Source organism: Anopheles ziemanni, chromosome 3 (assembly GCF_943734765.1).
Source record: "Anopheles ziemanni chromosome 3, idAnoZiCoDA_A2_x.2, whole genome shotgun sequence".
Taxonomy (NCBI): domain Eukaryota; kingdom Metazoa; phylum Arthropoda; class Insecta; order Diptera; family Culicidae; genus Anopheles; species Anopheles ziemanni.
In genome coordinates, this window is record NC_080706.1 from 8485122 (window position 1) to 8505320 (window position 20199).

Below are 20199 nucleotides of genomic sequence, written 5' to 3' on the forward strand. Positions count from 1 at the left end.
TGGCGGCAAAAAACTGGAACAGCTACCGGAGCCTTTCAAGAATGGGTGCTAAAACCATTTGCCATTGTGTTGCCGCAGAGAAAAGGGCGAAACAAAATGCTCAACCATCGTGGCGACGATCGGTAAAAGCATGGAGCGCAGTAAAGTTGAATAACAATGTTACTGTCGTGTCTCGATGCCGGCAAAAGCATGGCCAACGACATCGGATCCTCGTGCATGGTCCATCGTTGGCTCAACCATATCGAGGAAAGAACCAAAACTGTCAAGGTGCATGGCGTTGGCAGCGGAGGCCGGCGATGGGAGTCTTTTGTTGTGAAATTTTCTTCAGACCTTCTTGAAGGCGCAGTCTTGAAGGTTTTCTGTCTTGATGGCTTTTATCAGACAGACATTGGAGGACAGAGGAAAGAATCGGAGGGTTCGTGTGACCGCAGACGGTGGATGTGTTCCATACGTATGATGGAAGCTGTTTGCTGCCGGTGAATGGGGAAAGAATACTTATACTTTCTTTTCAGCTCGCATTGCACGCGAAGATATTCTCGTACATTTCGCCATTCCATTTTCCCGTCTCGTGTCTGGCTAACTTTTTTAATCGAATCAGCGACATGGTGTGAATGGAAGCACTTGTAAAAGGAACTACCATTTTTATTATCACCTTTCTATTCCCCCATCGGACGTGTTCCCCTAACCGTTCCCTTGGGAAGTGTGTACTTTTTCCATTCTCCTCAACAATCCCGATAGTCAACAGAATGATGCTCCCAACTCTTTTAATACATAAAATTTTATTTTGCTTCGAAATGTTGGATAAACCTGACAGAACGTTATACGTAACTAAAGAACCAAGCAAACTTCTGTCAACATTTTTGTTTGGCTATATCTCAAATGCAAACGTTCAATAAAATGAAATATTCTTTAACTTTTCAATCATTTGAAATCTCATAACGTGTCGAACATGTCCGTGCGCTGTACTCGGCTCGCGGTAAGGAAGATAAATCCTTCCGCATTTGCATAAACACTACATCATGCTTCACGCCATTATCCATTCGTCCCGTGCGATCATTTCCGCCGAATTTATGAGAATGACTCGCCACTAACCTCCATCGCACTTTAAGCCCTTTGAAAACCGATGGGCTGTGCGTGTAAACCCTGCTGGAAAAATCTTTTACTACAATGTGCGCTTTCCTACCCCGGCACCAGGGTATACGTTTCCTCGTGCATTTCAAGCAAACTCCTCGTGAGCGAACAATTGCCGGTAATTATTCCAAAATTGGGAGCACCAACTTCCAGCACGGCCCTTCTCGGAACAACCACTCCCAAATGGGACCAACACGGTGTTCGGTTCGACGTGGGTCGCTTCGAGGAAACCGTGGCCTTGCCTTCCGTCCGGAGGAGAGCGCACATTCTTCGTGCTTATCCTAACGGCCATAAATTCCATTCCGACAAGGTTCGCCTCTTTCCGGAATTGTAAGTCAAATGAATATAAATTGCTATAAAATCCATAAATTTATAGCTTACAGCGTCCGCCGAGGAGCGGGCCCACGATTGTGCGCTCCGATAGCGTGGCCGATCCTCGCGCACGATGCGATGTTGTTTATTTTCTTTCTGTTCGTAATATTATCTTCCTTTTCCTTTCGCTTTTACGACCAGGCCCGCCGTATTTACGTGCTCTATCTGGGATCTCCATTATCTCCGGTGCGAAGGAAAAACTGTCTCGGAGCAACTTTCCTTCCACGGGCCGCGCCGAGAACGTGATACTGAGTGATGGAAATCCGTGCGTACCTGCAGCAGAAAGAAGAAACAATGTAGTCATCCATAAAAGATGACAACACTTTCGTCGATGCATCCTCCGATATCCCGGCTCCCGACGGAGTAACTTTTTCCAACTGCAAACGGCTGTCACCTGACTGTCGAAGACAGGCTCACGAGCCTGGACCAGCTACCAGAAGTCGTGCAGGAACTGAGTCCGAATCCTTCGTCCGAAGTTGACGGTACTTTCAACGCTTTGTCTCTACGCCGCTACACCGGGGAGCACAGTTCTCTCGGCACACACGCAACGTTTGCCGGGCCCGAAAACTTCTCGAGCCATTAAAACCACTGATAACTCGTGGGTCTGATAATTAAACATAATTTACGGCCCCAAACGGGCTGCGGGTCCGATTTTAAAAACGGCACTCGCGTTCGGAACGCTCATTAGGTGCCGAGGGAAAACGAAACAGCGCAAATGATTGCCGCTTTCGAGCAATAACTTAATTACCTTCAAGCACCCGGCCAAACAAAACTGTGCTTAACTTGTTTTTCCTCTCTTTTCGACAGTTCCTGCTGAAGGTTTTCGAGAGGAGTGAGAAAAGAGGCCGCTCTTGCGACCGACATCGTCGTAAGGAAGCATCGTAAATATAATTAAAAGTATAAAACTTTGGTCTGATATTCATCTTCTTTCCATGCCATTTGACTTTATCGTGTCGTCGCTGAAGTTTTTCTAGGATCAGTCTTTAGTGTGGGATAAGCGTCGGTGTGACATTAAACGTGTCTAAGAATAATAAAATATGTTCAAGATCCTAGGAAAGCAGGAAAGATAACTTTGCCTCGGATCAAGCCGTTTCGTTTGGTTGTCTTGGAGCTGATTCTTATTCAGATTATTTCCAACATAGAATAGAACAGGATAACCGTAACCGCCTCACTTATGTTGTTAATCCAGGAAGAACCTCGTTTGGTTCAATAATTATTAAAGCTGATCCAACTTGGACTACCCAACAGCCCTTTGGATTGGTTGCAATAAACTTTATAATTTTGATTTTAATGATCCTATAGCTTCCTTAACTTTTTTATTATGTTCTTCGATACTTTATTGCATCTTCTGTGCCTTGTACCATGTCTTCATCTACCAGAGGAAAGTGCTCACAAAAACCTGGCTGCAAAACGCGGATCATTTTTTTTCAGTGAAGCACAGTTCAATCGTATTGATCGATCACTTCAGAACCGTTCTTCAAGACAGAGCTCAGGCAATCCATTACAGCACAGCCATCCATTTCGTTCGCGCACGAAGGGGACTAACACGGCAGAGGTTTGATTCTTATCCATTTAACCAGCACGGGTCTCATGTTGTGCCCCGTGAGCATCGTTGAAGGCGGACGATGAAGTTTCGACGAACACTTGGAGATAAAAATGTAATTTATGGGTAATTTGAATAAATTATTTTACACAATTTTCAATTTCATCAGCTTTATTCCTTACCAACACGGTGTTTCTGTATCGTGTCCGTTTTGCGAAGGGTATGTTAGTACCGTACAATTTTAGACACTCTTTCGATGAACCTTTGAAATCCGAACTCCATTTGCATCGTAAAGTTTCATCGAATCATTTGATTTTATATCTTTCTAATAAAGTTTTATTTTTATCTGCCTTCGCTTACACGAATAAAGTTCGGTTATGGTCATTTGAATTGAGGGTATATTGTGCCGAATGCAATTGCCGCAATAGATTTCTAAAAAAAGCCGGCATGTATCAATCCAATTCAACCATCAATCGTCTTAAGTACGCTCTAGGGACATCTTCCAACTCCTAGAGGTTCATTTGTCATGTCGTTCTCTTCAGTCATCAGAAAGAACCATTCCGCAAAAGTAGTACGATGATCCGAGTAGTATTTTGGACACTGTTAGCCAGGGACATCTTGGCTTTTGTATTACCAACCAATGAATGTAGCCCCGAGAAGATGAAGAAAAGTTGGAGCATTGTGTCTTTCGAACCCTTTTACGTGTGCGGCCAATTGCAGTCGATCATATGGTCGCATAACTTGACTACCGATAACAACAGGTTCCCGCCGCGAGATTGGGGCTGCTCGATCGGTTGCGTAAAACGAACAAGTGACGCGGTTCGAATTCGCATCCTGTCGTGCAACGATCGACCAGAGTCATCATTTCTGACGACCGACTTCAGCGGACTGCGCTTTATAACATGCAGTTCGGGCAAAAACTTCACCGTGAGGGGCGCGGATGCGAAGAACTGGATCGAGATAACGCTGCACTCGGATGTAAGTTGCGCTCGGAACAAGGATACTGGATCCTGTGTGCGAATCTTCAATTACGAGCGGATGGATTCGCTGAGTATTTTGAGCGATAGCTTACCAAACATAAAAATCAAAACTGGCCTGAAGAAAACCACATGGAAAACACTGTCAAAAAGCAGCGCCCATCATGTACTTCCTTGTGCTCTGATGCACTTGTTGGTCGTATACACCTTGTTGGTTATGTAGTTGATTCATGCGAAAAATAACATAACGGGCAGTAAAAATAAAGAGGCTTACGAAATATTAAAAAAAGCTTATACGCTATCACGCTTACTATTTCTCATTTACAATTTTCTTCAATTATTTCCTGCAAAGAAAAATGAGAGAATGCCATATAATAGCATTTCACTAGAACTATGTCCGTTTCATCAAATTATCCTGATGGTCTCGATAACAATAATGATTTATAAGGAATGCACTTAAAGACATGATCAACATGTTGCAATGGATTTCCATCCGATATGATGATTCACCCAAATATGATGTCTGCGTTACCCAATGGTTTGATCACACCCTAGAGACTTTTGTATATCTCTTCGATCGGGTATAAAAACGCCCATCGGACACTTATACTGTCGATAATATTCCCAGTCTGTGCCATGACAGGTGTAGTCATTTTATCGTTTCTATTGGCAATGGTGTCTTTCCAGGAAACAAACTCAATTCATCACCGGTACACCTGTGACTACGCCAATGACTGGTACGGCTTGTATTTAATTCAGTTCAAACCGTTTTCTGTGTGCGGCAAGTTGGGCGGCTTGCGGTCATCATTACATGTCACACCGACCATGGAACATCGTCTTCGCCAGAATAGCTGCATCATCGCTTGCCTCAATAAGACACAGAACGCAGTGCGTATGGGCATCCACGCTTGCAGCTTCGGTCCTATGGAGTTTCTTTTTCCTATCAGCGTTGATTTCTTCGACTTTAGGGCATGCCTCTCCAACTCATCGTTCGCGCTGCATGGCTTGAAGCAACGCCAGAGATTGGATATTTGGTTGCAGCCCGACATCAGCTGCCTGCGACAGCAACCGACTGGGGGTTGTCATCGAATTTTCAAGTACGAAAGAACAGACCTAGCTACGGTGCACACATTTGAAGGACATTTGGAAACCAATGAACTAGAGATTGAACTCAACCGGAAAATCTGGAAAGCATCCGTCAAAAGCGACGGTAGTTTTGAACACATCTCTTGGATCCTTATTTTGTCATCGGTTGTACTGCAACTTGAAATAATATGAAACTAATATGTCAGGATTATCTCTATCTTGAAAGTGGCATAATTAAATAGAATTCAGAATAAATCAACTTAGGATTCTGCGAGTTAGAGTTACTCAACGGGAATTCTACCACCTTTTCGAGTTATTTTAACCTAGCCTACGATTAATTAAAGCATTTAAGTTGAAATAAATTTGTTTGGCTGTTTTGAATAAATGACCAACATCATTGGCATAATAAATCATTAACAGTAGACATCACCATTACGATACGGATTGTGAAAGACGATGTAGGCTTATAAGGAGTCGTATTAGATATCAAATGTTTGTCATACGGTTCAAAATGAAACGTCGAGACAGATAATGCATGTCGCAGACAAATAATTGATATCGTCAGTATTGTGTCATCAAACCATGCGGTGAATGACCTCGGACAAAGAAATTCTACAATAGACATAGTCATAAATACACGCAACGCACTAGATCCACGAATAGTCTTAGTTCTACTGATTTAGAGAAACCATGTGCTACTCACTTGTTAGCGTGGGACTATTGTCCTACCTTATATCGGTGCCATTGGTGCTGAGTTTCACTGAAACTCAGAAGGATTGCCAACACACCGAACGTTATCTGATCGAGTTGAAACCGTTCTACATCTGCGGTAAAGTTATCGAAATGAGAACTTCACACGACGTTTTTTCGGAGGAGAAACATCAGCAACTAATTGATGGTTGCACCTTTAGCTGCGTCAATACAACGAAATTCGCAGTTGACGTTCAAATACTAGGATGTAACAGTATGGACTTCATGCCAACCTTACCCTATGGTACTGGCGAGATTGATTTTCTTGGATGCTTCTTTGACGACCATTTCCTGTTATGGGCATACAGTGCTAGACAGTGGATTAAATTAAGGCTGCAGCCGAACACTACGTGTAAACAACAGTTTACGTTTAAGTCTTGCATAAACATTTTCGATTATAAGAAGAAGTATTTAGAAAGTTCTGACCATCTACATGTAAGTCTCATCGATATTATTCGAGGAAAGAATCAAAGAAACAATGCAGGATGGATTAATGTTGAATACACAGCGCTCTTGTTAGGACTTGGTATAATTTATTTGTGTTAGGAATAGTTAAAAGAAGCTATCCGTGAATAATTGTTAATGACTCACATTGATGATGATGACAATTAATATTTCCAGACTTTTGCTGAGCGTCGAAAAGCAACACAAAGTGACTGTACGTGGTGGAATAGTCTGGAAATATTACAAAATAAATAAATTGATGAAATTTATCATGGAATGGCGATGATATTGTCTCGAACATTCCCACTATTGCACATAATTCACGCACGTGCCTCTAATATACATCTTTTCTGTTTCGCTACACCATCGTGATCACACCCTTGGGACGTATTACAAGGCTAGAGTGTATATAAAATGAGTGAAGGTGTTTACGCCATTCATTACTGTTTGTCGAGATGGCTCGGGCACATTTATTGGCATTGTTTGCAGCTAGCATCGTTTTGAATGTGAATTCTTACGTGTTTCCGGACGAATGCACCAAAGTAGTCCCATCGACCGCGAGATACATACACGAACATCAACCGTTTGGTGTTTGCGGAATTGTGTCCTATCTAGGTATATCGCTCAATTCAACAATACGAATTCAACCATGGAACTGTGTGGTAGGGTGCATTAATAGGACGACAAGTGCAGTCCGTATCCGAATGCATGCGTGTAAGGAGCAGAGTACCGCTGTCACCTTTCCCACCTTCAGCGACGTAGACTTTGTCTTGTGCCACTCGGAGCAGGAAATATTTGTGCGCGGATTCAACATGTCCCGATGGATCGAGTTTACGCTTATACCGGACATGAGCTGCCTGCGCAACAAAACCGGGTCCTGCAAAGCACTCTTGAAGTACAACCGAGCGTATCCCATGGGACAACTGTACGGCGAATCATTGGATACGTATGAAGAGTTTGGCGCTAATCCGCAGATTTGGAAGATTTTAACAAAAAACCACGGAAATCCTCCGTTCTTCGGTGAGACAGGATTTTATATGGCCATTTTATCTCTGTTGTGTAATGTATTCTTTTTGTATGACTTGGACTCGGTGTAACAAAATATTGATAATATTCAATGATTCACTGAGACACGCACATTCTATTTAATTATTATTGATCATTATGCGTTACATTTCATGAAGATAGAAATACCTCTGATGTAAAATTTGAAAACAAATGTTTATTCATTTATTTTCATCGAAGCGAAAGAAAATGTAAGTTGTGAATAAAGTCTCACCTCGGAAATCCCGAAAAAAACGAATAGAGTTGACTTATGAACAAGTGAAGGGACTCAGAATTATTACCGACGTCATTAGGATCATCAAATTAAGGACGCAATGGTACCGCCGCTCATTAATTCCCAAAACGCTGTATTTCGTCTGAAGTAGTGTATAAAAGCATCAAACCGTCATACAAAACCTCAGTTCTACAGGTGAAACAATGGCTCGCGGACTTCTCTTGCTGATCGTAGGAGCTTCAATAGCTGTTTGTATCAACTCTTATAACTCCACCGATGACTGCAAGTTGCAACCGAATACAACTTCCGTACATCTGGCCGAACTGAAGCCGTTCGTCATCTGTGGAAAAATTATCAACTACGTCGTATCGATGGGCATCTTGATGGTAACACCCAACCTTTATGTGAGCACCGGCTGCACAGCCCTTTGCATTCATAGGTCGAAAAACGCGCTCCGAATCGAAATGCAGACCTGCGACCGTTTGTTCAACTTGGAAATGCATCCGTATTTCGACTCGCTCGAATTTCACGGCTGCTTTGCCGAGGAGGAAATAACGCTACACGGTTCCAGCGAGTACCGGTGGATGGAAATGAAAATGGTCGCTGATGCCAGCTGTTTGCGAAACAGGTCAATCGGAAACTGTAGACTCATCTACAGACACGAAAAGGTTTATTTGCGCCGGTCGGATGGAAAGTACAAGGGATTGACGGTTGGAATTTTCAATGCTCGCATTAACAGGACTTTGTGGAAACCTTTCTTGAAAAATCTTGGCACAAAATCAGATATCAGATGCCAGCTTTGCCACTTGATGATTGTACTCGTGCCGTATTTATGTTGTAAATTATTCTGGGACGAGTAAACAAAATAACACAATGCAGAAAGTATGGAATAAAAATCAAATCAATCTTTAGAAAATAATCAAGCAACGGTGATTTTAATACCTTTTTTGGTCTTATACATAATTTTGACTAATGCTTTGAATATGTCTAACAATGACACCAATGAATTTTGAATTTGTAAAAATCATAAAAAGGGTATAAATTAAAAAAATAGTTTGTTTGGCTTTCAGTTGTCCAAACCAATTTGTGCGTTCCAAGTAAATTCTAGAGAAATCGTTATCAAAAATACATTACATGCATATGAACATCTTCGTTGAATGAATATCTTCGTTTGACATTTAGATCTATATTTAGAAGCACACTTTAGGTGCATACGTCCTACTGTATATCACGTTGACTGCCATGGCTATCATTTTTGATAGCCAGTGATGTTTCCTGGGGGGCCATGGCTATCATTTTTGATAGCCACCTACCATGATTTTTGAAGTACTATATCTTCTAAATGACAACTCTTACCTACAAATCCTTTGGTAGTTACATAGTTTCATCTCTTGTCTAGCTTAATTTGTGGTTGGTTTTACAATAACTGTGGTATGAAAAAAGTTACAAGCTGTTTTAGTGGAAGGTTTTTGTTTATTGAATCACATGTGAATCGCTTTGTCTCTTTCGCTAAATGTCGTTGCGTGTCTATTGGGTGAACGAGACGGATGCAGTCACGCTGCTAATACGTAAGCCGTTTATTGGAGAAATCTTGAGGCGCTATATATTTAATAATAACGCCAATAGAAATAAACAATAAGGTGTTAAAGGCAAAAAACCAAAAAAATATCAATTGCCGAGCTGTGTGTGTGCGCTTCGAGCACCTGTGCACTTCCCAGCAGGCCATGGCTATCAAAAATGATAGCCAGCGATATTGTATGAAGAAAAAGTTTGGCCTGCCGGGAAACATGACCAAAATAAGCGTGGCAGTCAACGTGATATACGTAACAGACCGATATTACACCCTAGAGACTGTTCGCATTAGCTTTTACGGAATAGGATATAAAACATTCTACGTTCTATACCTGGGACAGTTTATCTCTGGAATCTTCAATGGCTACTAGACTCATAACAGTTTCCTTGGCTGCGGTGCTCGCCGTGAGCGTCCGACCGGATAAGTGCTTGCAGCAGAACCGCTCAGAGATCGACTCAAATTTTGTGCACATGGCCCAGATAAAACCGTTTCACGTCTGCGGCAAAGTGGCTCACTTCAGCACCTCAGTCGGCATGTTTACCCTGAACAGGAGCAAGCTGATGCGACACAGTTGCGCAACGGGATGCGTTCGCAGGACGGACGAAGGCGTCCTGGTTGGCATTAATGTATGTCGCAGCGATGTTCAACGCACCCTTCCAAGTTACGAGAGCATCGATTTGCGTGTGTGCTTCGCCGAACGGGAAATTGTCCTGCAAGGCTCCAAAACGTACAACGCCATATCTCTAAGGCTTCAACCGGACACCCGCTGTACGCAGGGCGACATATTTAGCAAGTGCAAGACATTCTACAAACATGAAAAGCAGTACAATCCTTCGCCTGACGGTTTGTTCGAGGGTATCCCGATCGGAGTAACTGATGTCGAATTTGATGAAAAGCTGTGGAATTCTCATGTTGAAAATGGATATTTGATGTGGTTTGCAATGGTGGCCAGCTGGGCCATGTTTATTAGCTTGATAGTAATTTTTATGCACTGTAACCTTTAAACGAATAAATTGGAAACATAACCAGCTTTGTTTATGCTTGTTTAGATAAAACTAGGGGAAGTTGTGTAAACTGTTTAACTGGTTTGAAAGAAAGTCAACTGGCATATCATTCAATGTCTCAGTTTAGTAAATGGTTATTTTGGAATATCATTTATATAATATCCTTGATATTATTTTTGTTCATTTTCTATTTACAACTTGGTTGATCAAGATTAAGGAAACATTTATTAAGATTTCCTCATTTCCCGAACGTTCGCTATCGGTAACGAGGAGTTTATTACACCCTAGGGACCGGCTTACCAGCTCAAAAGCATATAAAAACCTCTGACCCGGAGCCAAACGACGATAGTTTCGATCGCGATGAACCGCATAACCCTCTTTTGCGCGTTGATAATAGGCACGGTTGGGAAGATGCCGGAACATACACACCACTTCCCAATGAACTGCACCGATGTTTACTCCGAAATGGCGTACCTGGTGCAATACAAACCGTTCATCGTTTGTGGCCGAGTGACGGACATTTTGAACCGGGAATTATTCAACCTCCAGAGGCATCAAATTGAGCGAAACTGTCTGATCGGCTGCGTGAACCGAACGCGACACACCGTAGGCATCGAAGTCTTCAACTGCGACCATGAGTACGACGTCAGCACCCCGGTCTACAATCATCTGGAGTTTGCCGATTGCCATTCCGACGGGGAGATGATTCTCCAGGGCTCCACCCATGTCGATTGGCTCCAGTTCACAATACAGCCCGATATCGGGTGTCTCAAAATGAAGATACGCAGCAATTGTGGACGAATGTTTAGCTACGAGAGAAAATACCCTCGCGTAAAGTTTCACGACCATCTGGAAGTGGGAACTTTGACGCTCAATCTCAACCGCAGTGTTTGGGCACCGTTCTCGAAAAGTGGTGGAGAGGGTTATTCGGCGAGTTTTGCCCCGTACTGGGTGCTGGTTGTAGCGAGTGTTGGAGCATGCTTCAACATTAATTACTAATAAAAACCATGATTTGAATAATAATATGATTAAAGAATCAGAAGAAGAAAAGCTGTCGAACGAAATTCGTACAATATCTGCATGAAACAAACTATAACACACGCTCCAACCACTTTACATGGGAACACCGGGAGGAAAGCAGACCGGCATCGTCTGGTAACTTCCGCAATACACGCGCTCCGTAGCACGCACGAGATCCGGCGACATATCACCGGTAACCGGTTGCGAGTAATTGCTTCAATCAAAACGATCCGGGATGTGAAAACGATTGAAAGCTGAAATTATTATTAGCCACATAACAGCATAATGCTACGGCGAACACGGCGGCTACCCTTGCGTGGCCATCGCAACGCCGACGGCATCGGGGACGGCCGCCACCGTTCTGCTACGGTGTGCACAATTTCAGCAAAATTGTAATTATCGTTCTCTGCTCGGGACATGGATTAATTACCGGCCGTAACATCTGTCAGCTTAATGGCACTTGGGCCTCGGCTCGGCGGGCCCAGGGATCCATCAAGGGCTCTTGAATTATTCCCCCGAAGGGACACTGGATGGGCCTGTGTCACGACCCTCCACCACCCCACGGCCCACCAAGTTCGCCCGAGGCAAATGGATCGTGTTGGGCACTGTCATCGAAAATCTTCACCGCTCGCCGGAACCGGTTGTACATTTCATGCGACAATGTAATAATGGGCTTCACGTTACGCTTCGCCAGCGATTCCCGGCCCTCGCCTCGACGACACTCGAAATTTTGCCATTACAAACCTGCCTCGCAACAGACTTTGCAGATGAGTGATGAATAATTATATGTTTTGTCAGAGTTCCGAATGCCCTTTGACCCCGGGAATGGCACAACAGAACCGGCCCGGCTCGTGTCAGCTCGTGATTGCGTGAAATTGCAAATATGAGTTTTGATTATTTTCCCAATTTGGCTTTCGTTTGCGGGATTTAACGCTATCAGCATTTCCTTTAAACGACTATGATGAAATCAGAATCAGAGAAAATGTGCCATTATTATTTTGCATCGCCATTTTTTGTTTGGAAAATAGTTCATTCTAGTGCATTGCACCAATAATCCAAAAAACTCCGAACGTCTATTTTCATTGCATCCATAATGCAATATTCCACGCACGAAGGTTCATGCGGAAGTGAAAAGAATTTCTAATACCGTCCCCAGCAATCGTTTCGAGAGAATCCAAACAAAAAGGGATCGGGCCAGTTCCGTTCAGTTTCGTAATCCTTCCACCCCAGCTACGCTTACCATGGAGCGTCCCGATCGAGGGGGTTTTCTTCCCGTGCTAGGCATCGGGACGTGCCCTCGACAAGAGTGCCCCGTACGAGGGCCATATCGTTGAAGCTGGGAAATGTTGCGCCCAGTGGATTGGAAACGCAGTTTTATTCACCCATAAATGTTTAATCATCCGAGAGCAAAGTTATGAAAGATTCATCTCTCGAATCTCGGCAAGTCCCGGCTGCCACCGAATGTTCTTGGGGCGGGGAAGCAATGTGGAAACCTTTGTGACATGGTTCCGCACACCGGCAGCCGGCTGGAAAACAAAGCACCAGCGTTTTATCGTGTCGCTTTGGCACAAGGACTACGTCCGCCCGTCCGTTGTGCTCCGGTTGTCTCTTTGAAGGAAACGTGAAGAAAGGTAAGGTAAATATCCGACGAGTCAACAAACTAGGTAGCAAACCCGGGATGCGGCAGAAAGAAAGCAATCGTAATCAAAAGCAGAAGACAACTTCCAGCAACGTCGGGGAGTCCGGGGAATACGAAATCCAATTCCGGAGCGAACTTTTTGAAAACACGAATGCGAGCGCTTTTTGGAAAGTTACAATCGTTGAATAATATCCAATGAATATTCCACTAGGAACACAGTTGTATTCGGCACTAGTTTTAGTTTTCAAATACGTTCACCAACATTTGAATGCGAAATTCTGTTTTTTTTCGCCTGCAATAAAAGTATTTGATTTGCTTTGCACAAGCATGGTGTTCGCGTTTTCTCTCCTTTTCGATGAATCTAGTTTGCTTTCTGTGCCTACACTTGATTTATGTTTGGTATCGAACGCGCCTCTCATCAACTGGCTCGTTGGTCTAGGGGTATGATTCTCGCTTCGGGTGCGAGAGGTCCCGGGTTCAAATCCCGGACGAGCCCAAGTGGAAAATTCAGCATAGGACTTTTTTAGTTTTTTAAATAATTTTTTTCTTAACTAGAAGTCAGATTTTACAATTCCGATTAATTTTCAATAATTGATATTTAACTATTCTTATCTGATCATTACTTTTTTCCTTCAAATGTAATCGTTCTTTTTGTAGATAATCGCCTAGAAACATTGAGATGAGTCAAGGAGCTGTCAGAATCCCGAATTTATTCATTCTTCTTCCCATGGCCACTGTAGTTACTCATGCCTTACCAACGTCCTCAACCTTGCAAGGGGCGAGTATTTTATGCGATTATTATTACTATCGAAGATCCCCACCAACTGCGGACCTGGCATATGCTCGGCTCGGAAGGCGCGAAATGTAACGGGGAGATTTCGTTTCCGTCAGGCCGAATGTGTGGCAACAGACGAAGCGGTTCAGCTCACACATTTTTACTACCGCCTTGCTCACCCTTCTACAACCCACCGCCCGCTCCACCCACTCCACCACCGTGGACGCCGTCGAAGAATGGACATAAAATTACCCCCATTAACCATTAACGACGATTAACACATATCTGCCTTAATTTGATCTCGACTCGTCGGCCATCCATCCGTCTGTCTATTCGCCGTCCATTCCGTGTGTTTAAAGCACCGAAAGCCGCGTCGCGGCGCGGGACAGCATGTTTCCGCCGCTTTCCGTACCGGGGCCCCCCTCTTCCCCTGCGTGCCCCGCTCGCACAAACGTACGTCATTGCGTACAACTTCTTTTCTTCTGTTTTGATTATCCTCTTCGCGATGCGATGTTTTTCTTTTTCCTGCTCGCCACGTCTTTTCCAACCCGGCGCGGTTTCCGAATGCGGCCCCTGGTTGTTGATGGCTTACTCGTCTGTTGCTTTATGTTTTCCCATCAGCTCGTACTCATTCCATTCCGTTGTCTTTCCGTCTGGGGATCGTTGAATTTATATCGCCGTGTTTTCCCTCCGATTCCGCGCCACATTTTACGACAGTTTAGCTTGAGATAGGTCGGTGAATTTATTTCGGAATGGCAGACCAAAAACGGTTCACGTCCTTCGGCTTCCATTCGCCTTCCACGGAGTCTGGTGGACCGATTGATGGATGGCGGGGTGATTGAAATAAGTTAAACAAAAACAAATAAAAACGGAAGCTGTAACACAACGAAGTGGCTCGAGGGTCTCAATGGTGCAATCCGGGTTGAAAGATCGTTGCATTGTTACTTTTCTTAAGACCAGGTCTATTGTTTGGCATTGTAAAGAAAAAGGAAGTGAAACATTGCATGATAACATTAAAATTTCCGTTGAAATAAATTGGTTCTTATGGTTTGTTATAACTTAAGTTCACTTAACGAGCAAACAAAATACAAATAATTCAGTATCGTATCACAATGCATACATTCTTCTACACAGAACTACAAAGATGATCTGAATCCTGACTAAAACACAAAATAAATGCAACCTTCCAAAAGCGGAAATCGAAAACTCCCTCCCAATCCGACCCTTTTGTCCTTCCACCGCCCCAAAACCGTGTTCGGTGAATGTCGATTAAACATCCGTCCGGCTTGGCGGTTCGGGAAGGCAAAACTAAATCCGTACAAATCCCGTCCCAGCCGCTTGGCGTCGGTCGAAAAACGAGTAATCGATAAAAGAAAATCGATCCACAGTCGGCGGCGGCCTGTATCTAATCGGGGAATGGATTCTTCCCGTCCGGCGAAAGAACTCGCCCGCTAGGTAGGTTAAGTTCACTTCTAATACCGGCTCGGGTACGGTGAAATCCCGTGAGGTTTAGTTTTAGATTTCATCGTAGTCAAAAGGCGCTTTTCACCGACGACCCGGGAGGGCTTAGTTGTGGCGAGTGGCGCCGTTGGGAGATTGGTCTCGCCAAGGGTGGAAGGAGAAGATTAGTTTCGCTCCGCTCCGGATCCCTTCACATTAAATGCCATCCAGTGACTAGACAGCGGACCTGCCTGTCGGACTTTGTGTTTATTATTTGACTGTGTGCAAGTGGGTTCATCACTCGTTCTTAGTTAGTCTTACTTGAGAAGCAAGAAAAAGTTAGCATTTCCAAGCGTGAGAATTGTTTTTAATTTACAAAAAGAAATTCTTAATTCCAAAAGCATCACGAACTATTCTAGCGACTGAAAATGCAATCTACATTCTTAACCTTTCTAGACTGCCCTTATCAGTGAGGTAAGCTAATAACGCCCGTTAATCCTTCAATTGAGTTCGTATCTTGATCCGCAAGATAAGACCCAACCGCTTGCGACTAACCGGCGGATGAATGAAATCAGGGGATTAGGGACAGCCCCCAATCCGCCGGATTGATCACCGTACAGGAAACGTGCCGCGCATGAATGGCAGCAACACAAACAACACATTTCCCAAGAGACATTTCTTTCCTCGCGTTGAGAGAGGGGGAGGGGAAAAAACGACATGAAATAAAGTAGCAGCCAGCAAAAAAACAAAAAAAAAACCGCCACTCTCGTCGGCCTGATTTATGGCCACCGAAATGTCATCGGGTGGTAAAGATAAGGACGGAAGTGAAGAAAAATAATCACCATGCCTTGCGCATGACGAATTTCACGAAAACCGTTCGACCGAAGCTGGGCAAACCCCGGAGGTCACCTTTGATCGCCAGATTTCGAATCGGGAAAACAATCATTAATCGCTCCCGCGCTTTGCCGGCTTAGGGCGTCCCTCTTGGGTTTGGCCATCCGGCCAGGTAGGTTCGCTAATGAGCTGGGCAGGTTTATGGCAAGATAGAGAGAGAAAGAGAGAGAGTAAGGGAGGGTGAGTGAGGGATTTAGGTACCGCGACCAGCTTACCGGTTACGTACCGCGTCTGGGAACTTCGTGCAGAGGCAGCAGGATTTGGGATAATGATGGCTCAAGGCAGAATTCGTTTAATCCACACGGGGTGCTGCGGACTTACGTAGTTTGTTGTGTTGTCCCATTTTAGGCGAATCCGGGCTCACGTCTGGGAATCCCTCGGAAGCTACTTGCATTTTGCACGTTGAGCCAATGATACCGTAACTTGCAATCCTTATCTACAACAACAGCCGATGGTGGCTTAACATGTTTGCCAAACAGAGATACAAATTTTCCAATTTCCAAACCCACAAAAGCCAAGGTTTAATGCCAAAAAGATTCCTTGTCCGAGGGTTTTGTAAGAGGCAGACGGATAATCAATCATAAGCTACGATTTGTTTCCGTCTTGCGAAATTTGTATTTATTGGTGCTTATGTGTATTACAGGCGAGGCTTGGATTTCCATCTCTATGATAAGATAAAACGTGAATTTAAAAAAGTGGTCTTACAAGGATTAGTTCTGCGTGATTAGTCGAGAAGCTGAGTTGAGCAATTTCCATAGCTGTTGGAGTTGATTGAAAATCGGTTTCAGAATGTCAACATATGCGCACCAGTCGACGGAAAGCCAACATATCTCGATGACATTTGTTTGAGCAGAAAGTAAAATCTTGTCATTCATCGTTTCACGCTATCCGACGTTTATCTGAGCAATGACATCGATGAGTTCACAAATGCCGATCGGTAAGCCGGCGGTGCCTTCCATGTCGATTTCCGCCCGACTGCGTCACGGAAATCACTTAATCATTCTGCATTATTTGATTTCGAAAACGGTCCGTGCGGGGTGATTCATTTTCCCAACCCTTTTTTCGAGGCCAGGCCTAGCCTCCACCCTGGTACGCCCTGAGTGACATCATAATCCTTCGCTCAATTTTCACCTCTTCCCGACACTGCTCGCTGTCGCCGTGGTTCCTCTAAGCCGGCGGTGTTTAAGAACCGGCCCTAATCCAGCCGGATTCACCAAGTCCGCATCGGTCGGTGACACAGTGACGGTGTTCCATCTTTCCACTGACGTCCGTCCGTAGGCCCCTGACGTCGTCGTTGCCCCAGTTCTCGTCCGACGAATCGAAAAATCGATCAAAGCTCATTAGCGTCAGTCAACCGCGCCGCAGTTTGACGTCCGATTGGGCTCCTCAGCCCTCCCTCCCTCCCCATGGGAAACTTTGCTTACGTTCGCACATCGACGTGTTGTTTTTGTGTGTCTTCTCGTTCGTCATCTTCCGCTACTGGTTCCTTCCTGCCAGCGGAAGTGTTTCCAACTCGATCAACATCAACTCTTCTAGAAACGTCCTCCGGTGTCCTGCAGAACGATTTAGCGACTGCAGGAAATAGAACCCCGCTGGGAACACAACACATCGGAACGGGTTTCGCCAAGCGGGGTTGTTCAGCAGCAACACAAAATAAGAACAACGAAGAAAAAAACATGCCAACCCCGTTACATTACCCCCCGCACCGAGATCGCGGCCACGATCCATAAAACATTATCGCTTAATTTAACTTTTGTCAATCCTGGCCCTCGGTCATTAGCGGTCATTAGAATTCCTGCGCCAAACCCTACGGGCGCAGTAATTTCGAATAATTAAGCACCGCACGACCACGAACCCACGGGATGGTCACGGACGGGTCGTGATGAACCGGGCGCTGTAGTTGTTTTTGTCACGGATCGTGCATTTTTTCGTGCTGTTCCGAACTCCTTCTCGAACTTGCGCCAGCGAGTGCTAAGCGGATGCGTGCGGTTTGTTAGCGAAATTAATGGCCAGCGAGCTCGAGATTTATCGACGGAGACGGAGACAATTTGCTTCGGATTTGGATTATCCCCTCGACTCCCCTCCCACACGAGGCCCCCATTCGGGCCACATTCGCGGGTTCGTGGGTTCGGGTTTTCGATGATCGAGTCTTCGGTCATTTCATTCTGCACCGTCTTCGGATTGCGATTAATTTGCGGCCCGCGAAATGTTTCCCATCGCAATCAAAAATCCTCCACTGTCGCATTAACACACGTTTTTTAACTTAACCTCGGGCGAGAGTGCGAAGTGACTTTTTGAACTTTCGAACGAATTAAAAAAGCAATTGGCATCCATGGGGCGGTATGAAATAGCTGCCCCCCCCTTTTTTCCTAGGCGCGAAAACCGAGTAAATAAAACCCACTACAAATCTCACCCGAAACAGCATTTTCAAGGTCCCACGGCAAGAAGCATTTCAAACCGCCGTGAGTTGTTGAACGCGGAGATTAGCACGGCAACAATAATAAAAACATGCCGCACAGGGTGACGCTTTCAACAAAACCTTTCAAGACAGTTTTATGGCCACCGTGGCACTCACCACCACCACCCCAAACGAGCGGGGAAGCCAAGGGCCGTGCTTTGGGTTCCTTCCCAGCCGGCAACAACATTATTCGCGCCGCAGCAAAACGAACACGGGCCCGATTAACGGGCCGGGCCTTCGCATTCGCATCCGGCCAAATCCAAAGCACTCGGACATTCCACTCGGGCGGAGAGCGATTACGAACCCATTCGCTGCCGTTTTGCTGCATGATTAATGAAATTGTCTAGGACTCGCGCCATCGGGCCGCGGGTTGGCTGTAAAAAATAAATTAAGCACGGTTCAGGCACGCCGATAGGGCAAACCAGTGACAGGTTAGATAACGCTGTTTAGGCGGCATCGCCAGTGGGTCAGTTGCTGGTGGGTCCTAATCGCTGCTTCCTAATTTACGAAAAGTTTTGGTATAGAATGCGAAGGTTAAATGCAGCGATTAAAACGGTTTAATCTAACCTAAAAAAAATGATTAAAGAAGATGAACCTCCGAAAAATGAGCTTTTGTGAGTTCTTGCTTCCTAGTATTTTCTTTCAGCACAAAAAGATTCAATCATCGAGTAAAGCAAAAACTCAACTGTCCCAACATTCCGAAGTTAAATTATAAGTTGATATTATTGTAAAACTTTTAAGTGTGCCTCTTCAAAACAAATGAATCGACAAATGAACTAATTCAAGAGCAAAACTAAAACAATTTTTTAAAATATTATCTAGAAGAAGAAAAACGAAACAATTTCCTACAGACTATGGCAAAAAACATTGCTGATGTCGTAGATTAAATCTCTTGTCATGGACACTTTTTGTTTCCCTCTGAAGCGATAGAATGTAAAGTTTTTACTACTAACTGCTTCTCGTACCAACAAATGTCACCACTTTGAAGGAGAATAGCACCCGGAGTGGCACACTTGGCCGCGTGACGCACGAAGATGCCCGGGATGGATAAAAGTGTCACCGGAGACAATTAAATGTAAACATACACTCGCAAAGAAAAAGAGAGATAGAGAGATACGCACGGCAGTTTGGCAAAACAATGTACACTGTTAAGCCTCTAATAAAAGAAAAGACAACGTCAAGCCAAATGATAGCCACCATGATGACGAGCGCGCCCGCGCCCGGCCATCAACTTCCATTATGCAGCGGCCATATTCCAATTCCGATCGTAGACAATGCAAATACGGGCGGGAGGGAGAGCAAATGTCGGTGTCGCGTGAACCTTCGCCTGGCGTGTTCTGGCCTCGTCGCCTGGAACAATGCCGATGGAAGCGGCCGATCGATTTGCATGCCGGGCCGCTTCTTATGCTAAACACTTCGGGTTGACAATCGACAAACGGCAGCATAGCCGCAGACTAGATTTGATTACATTTTTGCCGAGTTTCCGAATGCGCTCCGGCGGTTCCATTGTTTGGTCGGGGGATTCTATTTGTTTTCCTGTTTTGATATTATTTTGTGGGGGGGTTTTCCTCTGGTTTGCGGCTAAGCTCCAGGCCCTTACACCGATGTCGTGATGTTTTGGATGTGTGTTTTTACGCCTCCCCCGTTTTCCGTCGTCCCTGATCCATCTATGACCGCATTATAGGATTGTCCCAGGGTGACCGACGGGAGATTCGCTCGGTTTCGAATTGTGCCTCCAAAGCGTTCGCCATGAATTAAACATGGTTTGATTAGTCACCGACCAAACTAAAGAAATAAAACTGACTGGACAAGTT

At 44.6% G+C, this 20199-nt stretch overlaps 1 non-coding gene across 1 annotated transcript; it reads left to right on the forward strand.

Annotated features, from left to right (window-relative positions):
• Nucleotides 1-13242: 13242 nt before the first annotated feature.
• Trnap-cgg (transfer RNA proline (anticodon CGG)) lies at nucleotides 13243-13314 on the forward strand. Its single transcript has one exon. It is a non-coding gene; the product is annotated as a tRNA-Pro (tRNA).
• The last annotated feature ends 6885 nt before the right edge of the window (nucleotides 13315-20199 follow it).